The sequence below is a fragment of the Olea europaea genome, chromosome 23 (genome assembly GCF_002742605.1).
Source record: "Olea europaea var. sylvestris chromosome 23, O_europaea_v1, whole genome shotgun sequence".
Lineage (NCBI taxonomy): Eukaryota > Viridiplantae > Streptophyta > Magnoliopsida > Lamiales > Oleaceae > Olea > Olea europaea.
Genome location: NC_036259.1, coordinates 1,406,964 through 1,415,295, shown reverse-complemented (window position 1 = coordinate 1,415,295; position 8,332 = coordinate 1,406,964).

The following is an 8,332-nucleotide window of genomic DNA, read 5'->3' as shown; positions in this document are numbered from 1 at the left end:
TTTTTTTTTTTTTTTTTTTTTTTTTTTGGGGTATCCCTTCAAAGCCTTTGGCAATCTTGTTTTGATTGGAAAGGATGCCACTTCATCGTTTGAAGATATGGAAGCTACTTCCTTCAGCAGTTACCATGGCTATGCACCATTTGTTGATAAAATGGTGGGAAGAAATCAAAGCCATCATCTGTGAGAAATCAACGCCATCATCCATTTCACATATCATACCACTTACCAAGTTTAATTTGTTTTTTTTTTTTTTTTTTTTTTTTTTTTTTTTTTTTTTTTTTTTGATATCCAGATATCCACTTTACAGTGATTAAATCCTGAAGTCTACACCTTGGCCCCTCAAGCTGCAGACAGGTTAAACCGCAGGTTGTGCCCCAAACTGATCAGTGCTCAAGAACCCCCCCAACTGATCTGCCAAAGTGCCAAACAAGTCGTTTCCCATCTTTACACCTTGTCTTTCAGTAGAGCTCCTGCCTTCCAGGATAAATCCTGCCTTCCAGGAGAATATCTGCCTTTCAAGAGCCTTCCAAGAATCGAACTCACGATCTCTGATCTGCCAACCTTAAAACGCCTTCATCTTTGCCAATTGGGATGTGCCTTGGGGGGCAGTTTAATTTGTTTTCTTTCTCCATATCAATGTGGTTAGTAGACTTTACGTACATTCTAATCAAATTATTATATTTTCCAAATACAGCACACTACTATTAATGTTCTAACTAGATTTTACTTGCCCCTGAAGGGCATAATTAAATAAAATCTAAAATAAATTATATTTTTACTCCTAAAAAGTAAATTATTCTATAATTTATTATTTCAAACGATAATATATTGTTGCTCTTGAAGAGAATGACACTCTAGATTTGTCTATTGCAAATATTTTGTTGTTTCTAAAGTAGCACAACATTATAACTAATATTCTAAAATAATATTATTTGCTCCATAAGAGTATGATATTACAATTTCAATATTCAGATTTTATTACTTGATTTTTTACTTGTCCATTCTTCTGTATATGTATTTACATATTGATGTTCTAGTTAAATTTTATTTACTCCACAAGAGTAAGATATATACGATCGAACATAAATTATTCTTTTTACTCACGAAGAGTAAATTCTTACATAATTTATTATTGTGAAAAATAATATGTTATTGCTCTTTAATTTTATTCTTCAAAATTAAATAATTGAATTATATTTTATATTGAACCAAAAGTTCAATTTGACTTTATTGTTTAACAAGATAACTTGGATTACGATTGAATCAATAATGATACGAACTAAAAATTCAAATATATATTCAACAAAGAATCCGATGTTTCTTCAATCGAACGAATTTTATATATTATTTATTTTCTTTATCGACAATTGATAATTAAATATCACTAGTTAAAATAAGATATAAATTCCCTATATTTCTGAAAATTAATTCGGGTGATAAGCGGGGCTCATCATCCTCACGTTGTCCATCTAAATATGATTTGTATCCAATAGATTTGATACAAATATTAGAAGATTGCATAGTGCTCGCAATTTGAAATTTACAAATTTATTATTCAAATTTTAAATTATGAGCATAATTTTCAGATTATACGATCAAGATAACATGTTTTGTTAATGCTAGTGATCTTAAATTTCAAATTTTTAATAAATATTAGTTTAGATATCGATAAATTATTTAACATTATTGTTTATTGAACGCCTCCAATTAATTTAATTGAAAATAATATACTTTCATTTCTGTTTAGGGGATGCTATTATGCGTTATGTCAATATCATAGTTCTCCCGATTATAATTGGCTTATTGTCGAGTTTAATTTCTTCATTAGATTATTTGTTAGTGCTATTAACTCACCACATTGCACTGAGATGAAAAGTAAAGAACGTTGAGAAGATATGCGTAGTTTGAACCCTTATTTCAAATTGGTGATATTTTATAACGCGATTTATTTATTATCAATTTGATTAGACAATCCTCTCAATATTAGGGGAAAATAAATTAAGAAGTTGAAAATAATGTACAAATGCATCATTATCTAAATCCTCGTAAAAGATAATTCAAACCAGAAGTTTGAAAAATAATATATTTATATACATTTGCTGATCAAAGAGATCAATAGCACCTCATATACTAGCTTGAAATGCTCTAACATGAATTAATGTCCACGGAGTACAATTTGTTAATATTATATTTGATATATCTATGGTATATCTGAAGTGTGATGGTATTTAAATCTAATTCAAAAAATTTCCAAATGAAAATAGAGTAATTAACAAAGATGGTCTCATTAAAGAAGTATATATATTATTGACGAGTATTTAGATATGACAAATTATAAAACCCCATAAGAGGTTCAGGTACAAAATATGTTGAAAGTTGAAATATTTCAATAAATTATGTCATTATAGAAAGGAAATAGAATCAAAAAGAAAAAATTATCAGCAACACTTTTACGTATGATGTAATGCATCATATTATGAATAACGAGGAATCGAAATAAGTTCGTTAAAATATATAGTTCGAAGTCATATTTGGCCAAATAAAATGGATGTGATTCTAGTAATATTGAACTTATTAGAGAAATTTGAAGTTTCTAGACCTGCAATTTGAAAATCTAAATATTTATAATTATGTGAAAAGGAAATAAGAAAAACGAAGTCGTAATATGTAATATATGACTCTCAACATAGAAAATTTCACAAAGATCGTGGTGGATGTAATTATAAGTGTCTATTTCATCAGCGTGATAATGCATGAAATTTATATGCATGTAATCAATTTGATTATAGTCAATTTATCTTACATAAATTTAATATTATCTTTGAAAGATTTAATATGTTTGAAGCATAATTGAAGTGATATTATCATGAAAGGGAGTAAATACGCGTTTTACTCTTTTTCCCTTAACCAAGGTTATATATCATTGAATTTTTGTGGCAAAATTTTTAATAAGACAATTTTTGTATCGTATTCAAATAAATAATGTATTTTTTTCTTCATTAATATTTTTTTCCATATGATTTTTCCTAATAAGATTTTAAAGAGGCATATACTTTGTATATTGAATATCCATAACCTCATAGACATTTACCATCAAAATCATACGTTGATATGTATGAGACTCCCGAAGAGATCAATAAAAGTTATTTTTCGAATCATGTTATTGCATTCATAAGTTCTGTCTCTCTAGATATTATTGAAGATGTTGATGCACAAAATATTAATATTGAAGGCATTGACAAACAAGACGTGAATCGCTTAATACAAGAATTGAAATCAATGCGAGTAATTGTACTATTTTTCTTTTAATCAAGTTTTGTCCCACTGAATTTTCTGGATAGGATTTTAATGAGACAACATTTTAATACTCCAAATCATTTGTATATTTTTTTAAATTTGTTGGCATTTTTGTTCTATTGAATTTTTTTGTTAGACAATGATCCAATGAGATAGTTATTATGTAAATAGTCATTCAAGGGAAAGTGTTGTAAATGTAGTAATATTTATAAATGACTTTTACACCCTTGCATCCCTAGTTATTAAGACTGTTTTATCCCTTTTAACCCTAATTCTCCCCCATAAATATGGGGGTTTGGTTTTAATAAAACACATAAATTTATCGACTTCTCCCTTTTGTTTTCTCTTTTTCTCTGTAGTTTATAACAAAGGAAAATTTTGATATATAAACTAAATAATGAAAATTGTTATTCTAATATAACCAATAAATTAGCATAAGGAAAATAGTGATACGTAAAAATACTCTATAATTTGTAAGTTTCTCTATATTTGTAAGTTTCCCATTATTATGAAGTACCTCTCCCATTTGGGGGTTATTCTCAATAAAAATTGATCTCAAAATCCTTACAAAATTATTTTCAATCTTTCTCAAATCCCACATCGTCAAAATATTCCAAGAAAGAGAGAATAAGCTCAACGTGAGTACGATTAAATTTATTATTCTAAGTTGCAAATTCCTATTTGAATTCTTCCCACTACTCTTCTCTTCCTACCCAATCTAAGATATACTAATAGTTTACAGCATATAATGTCAAGAATGAGGGATATATTGAAGACTGTCATAGAGTTGGGTAATGATTATTTTTCAGCAAATTTTAGGTATGCTTTTTGGCAAAGAAAATGATCTTTTGAAAGCTAATTAACTTATTAAGAGGGGCATTATTTTAAATTTTGAAGAGAGTACTCAAACTTATAAAGAAGCATAATATGATGATTGAGTATATATCAGATGTTTTGGTTGAAAAGAAGATAATCAAATGTGATGAGGACATCTAACTTTTTATTTATTTTTAGTTGGATTTTATTTATGTTTTATATTTTATTTATGTAACTGGGCTTGTATTGGCCTAACTCCATTCTACTTAGCGTTTTACTCTTTACTATTTAAACCTAATTGTGATGTAATTACATTATTTTTTGTTGAATTGAAGAATATTTTGGTGGTTTGTTGCCTAGGCCTTTTCCTTCCTCTCCCTTCCCCTCTTTCCCATGAATTTCTGCTTCTTCTCCGATTTCTTCCTTCCCTCTCTCTGGTTTTCCCTCATTTTCTTGCTATTATCTTCTCTATCCTTCATCAAATTTGGTATTAGAGCCAAATATTGGGTATTTCCTCACATACAATCCAAAATTTCTTCTTATTTTCTTACCAAAATTTGTTGGAACACCACAATTAAAAAATATTTAGCGTAAAAGCAGCGTTTTTCATTTTTTTAGTTCTCTGTCTTTGAAAAAAAAAATCTTGTTACTGTTCATAGGTACTATTCACACAAAAAAATTCAATTTTAGTATTTTTAGTTTAAAAAAAAAGAGTTATTGTTCACGGGTACTGTATACCCAGAGAAAAAAAATTCAATTTTAGTATTTTTCAGCCAAAAAAAAAAAATTCAATTTTAGTATTTTAGACATTTGCTGATGTTAAGTGCTATTTTACAAATTTTCATTCCTTATAACCTAACCCAAATAAACCTGCAAATATTCCTTTCATCCCTAGCCAAACCCACGAAGCCCAATTAACTCAACCCATTACCCCTTCCATACACAGCCCACTTCCCATCATAATCATCCAACCACTTCTAACCCAATTCCAACATCTCAAAAATAACCCAATCCATGACTTGAATCAGGATAAACCAGCCCACTTAACACATATTATCATATCCCATTTAACACATAAATGACCAACAGTAGGGATCAATTCTACTAGCTCGCCAATTATAACTCCAACGCACAATAGAGCCAGAGCAATAACCAGTATAGATCACAATTAACAGGGAGTGACTTTTGGAATGGAAGACATCTGCAAAGAAGGATACGACACAAGCATACTGGGTTCCACATTTCAAAAATTCAAGCAACTAAACAACAGGGAGTCCTTGATCTCTATTTTGTATTGGTTTATACTACTGCTTCATTTTTAAAATTGCATCAATTAAAATCTTGTGCTGTTGTTACCTTGACAATATTAGCCTTAACAACACTTAATCAGAATCATCGAATGACTTAACTCCCATTGGTTCCCCACTTACCCCGCGTGAGGTTTAGATTCATCATTTGTATACTTGCTTTTAACCCCTCAATCTATGTCAAGTGATTAGGTCTTTTGATTATTGTTTAACCCTTGCTTTGCTGTTTTACATGTATCAATAGTATCAATTTGCAATATTTGGATTTGCTTAATCCTCCAAATTTTAAAAAAAAAATCATTGCTTGCACTTATTGTCATTGATCTCTCTATTGCACGTCATTTAACTACTAATATAGTGTATTCATAGTGGTTGACTAGTCGTCTTGTTAACTCTAGTTTCAGACCTAAACATGGACCCTTTCCAATTTGATGCACTCACTAGATAATTACTCAACTTGTTACTAGCCAGCAACACTTACAAACTCAATTAGCAGCTTTCCAAGCTGAGATGGTTGCTACTCATGAAAAGAGTAGAGATCTAGTTGCTAGTCTAAACAATTTTAAGCAAATCCCTCATTCGATTGATGTTAATAATTCTAAAGTGTCCCACAATAGACAATATCGTCATCAACAAGGTGATCAAAAATATTTTCAATACGATCGTAAGGATAGGGATCAGGTGAGAAAGCGAGAAGGAGGCCATGGTCGTCATGGTACTCATTCTCTTTCTCGTCATAAGGAGATTTCCTTTAGCGACACTAAATTAGACACCCTTACTTTTGATGGTTGCTTAGATTTTGAAGTTCTTACTCAATGGAATACCCTTAAATAAGGGAATCAGTTAGTGAATGAGTATATTGCTCAATTTGAGGAGTTTCGAATGAAGCGTCATGTCATTGAGGATGAGTCCTTGACTTTAAGTAAATTTATACAAGGTCTAAGAGATGAACTTAGGCGTGAGCTTTTCTTTCGAGGTGTCACTACTCTTGATCATGCTTACTCTTTAACTCGGGACTACAAGTTACTTATTAGTGCTACATATGAAAAGCGTAGTCACCATTGTTCACTCGTCTCATCAGCATCACCTCATCATAAATCTATCATAGAGCCTTCCTCATTTCATGTTCCTCACATATCGACGCCACCTCCTCCTATTAAGTCCCTTCTAGAACCATTCCTGTCTAATGTTTCTCCTGTGTTGGAAAATAAGGGTGAAATTTCTGAAATTCCAAGAGCTTCTTCTCACTTGCAGTACTTCAACTGTAAAGACTTTGGCCACATCTATTCTGAACGTCCTAGTTGAGCCCTAGTCATCGAAAAACAAAAGAATATAAGAGATGAGCGATTAGAAGATCAAATTTATGAACCTAAACTTGAAGAATTTGATGACTTAGATGATAGTGAGGATACTTCCTTAGATAGTACTCGGACTTTTCCTATGAATCTAGGTATTGTTCCTCTTGTTCCCGATACCTCTTAGGCAAATGTTGTGTGTCATACTCTTGTCCAACCCAAATGTACTGACGATTTGTGTAATCATTCCCTTTTCAAGGAAAATCTTGGGAATTGGGATTTGACTATCCCAACAGTCCAAATTGCCTATAACAATTTTGTGAATCGGTCTATAAGTACGAGTCCCTTTGAAATTATTTATGGTTATAAACCTAGGAAAACCTTAGACCTTATTCCAATGTCCCCACATGCTAGTATATCTATGTCAGCTGAGACATTTGTACATCATTTTCATGACTTGCATATTGAGATCAATAAATAACTTGAAGCAAGTAATGCATCACATAAACTTCGAGCTGATTTGCATAAGCAAAATTTTGAATTTCATATTGAGGGTTTTGTTATATTGCAAGTATGTAGTGCTGGTCCTTGTGAAATTTTAAAGCATGTTGATCCAAATACATATGTCATTGATCTCTCATCATATTTTGGCTACCACTCTACTCTAAATATTGAGGATTTCATTAATTACAAACACAGTTATACTTCACTTGATGATCCATTTTTACTTAGCTTTGTGGACCCCCAACTTAACTATAATGATATTTCTACTTCAATACCATCCATCACGGCACACAAGGATAAAATTGATGTTATTTTAAATGAACTTGTTTTATTGACTAATGATGGTAAGATTCAGTACTTTCTTGTTTATTGGGTAGATCGACGTGCTTTTTATGCTCCTCATTATGTACAATCATGTGAAAATTTTGAAAATGAGGTGCATGAGTATTGGTTATTTGGAATCCGGTATCAGTACTTGGTTAGAAGGAAAGACCGCCCACTTGGCCAGATCATATTCTTGGAAATGAGATACAGTTTTCAGTACTATCAATCATGAAATTTCGATACTTGGTTCGTCAGAAGGATCGTCCCCCGTGGCTTGACTTGAAGCATTTGGAGTATCAATTTAATTGCAACTTTTGTGATCTATCCACTCGACGGGATCGAGTTTTCTCCCATCCCGGGAGAGTTGATGAGGACATCTACTTTTTATTTATTTCTAGTTGGACTTTATTTATGTAATTGAGCTTGTATTGACCCAAATCCATTCCATTTAGGATTTCAGTCTTTACTATTTAATCTTAATTACGATGTAATTTTATTAGTTTTTGATGAATTAAAGAATATTTTGGTGGTTTGTTGTCTATGATTTCTCCTTCCTCTCCCTTCCCCATGAATTTCTGCTTCTTCTCCGATTTCTTCCTCCCTTTTCTCTGGTTCTCCCTCATTTTCTTGCTATCCTCTTCTCTATCCTGCATCAAAATTCTTTCCAAAAAGACAACATGAATAATTGAGAACGATGAGAATTTATGGAGCCAACAATTTATTTCAATAGGGGTTTGCTTCCATAAAAAAGTTGCATGGTCAAGACCCACGCCACATGGCACCCTTGGA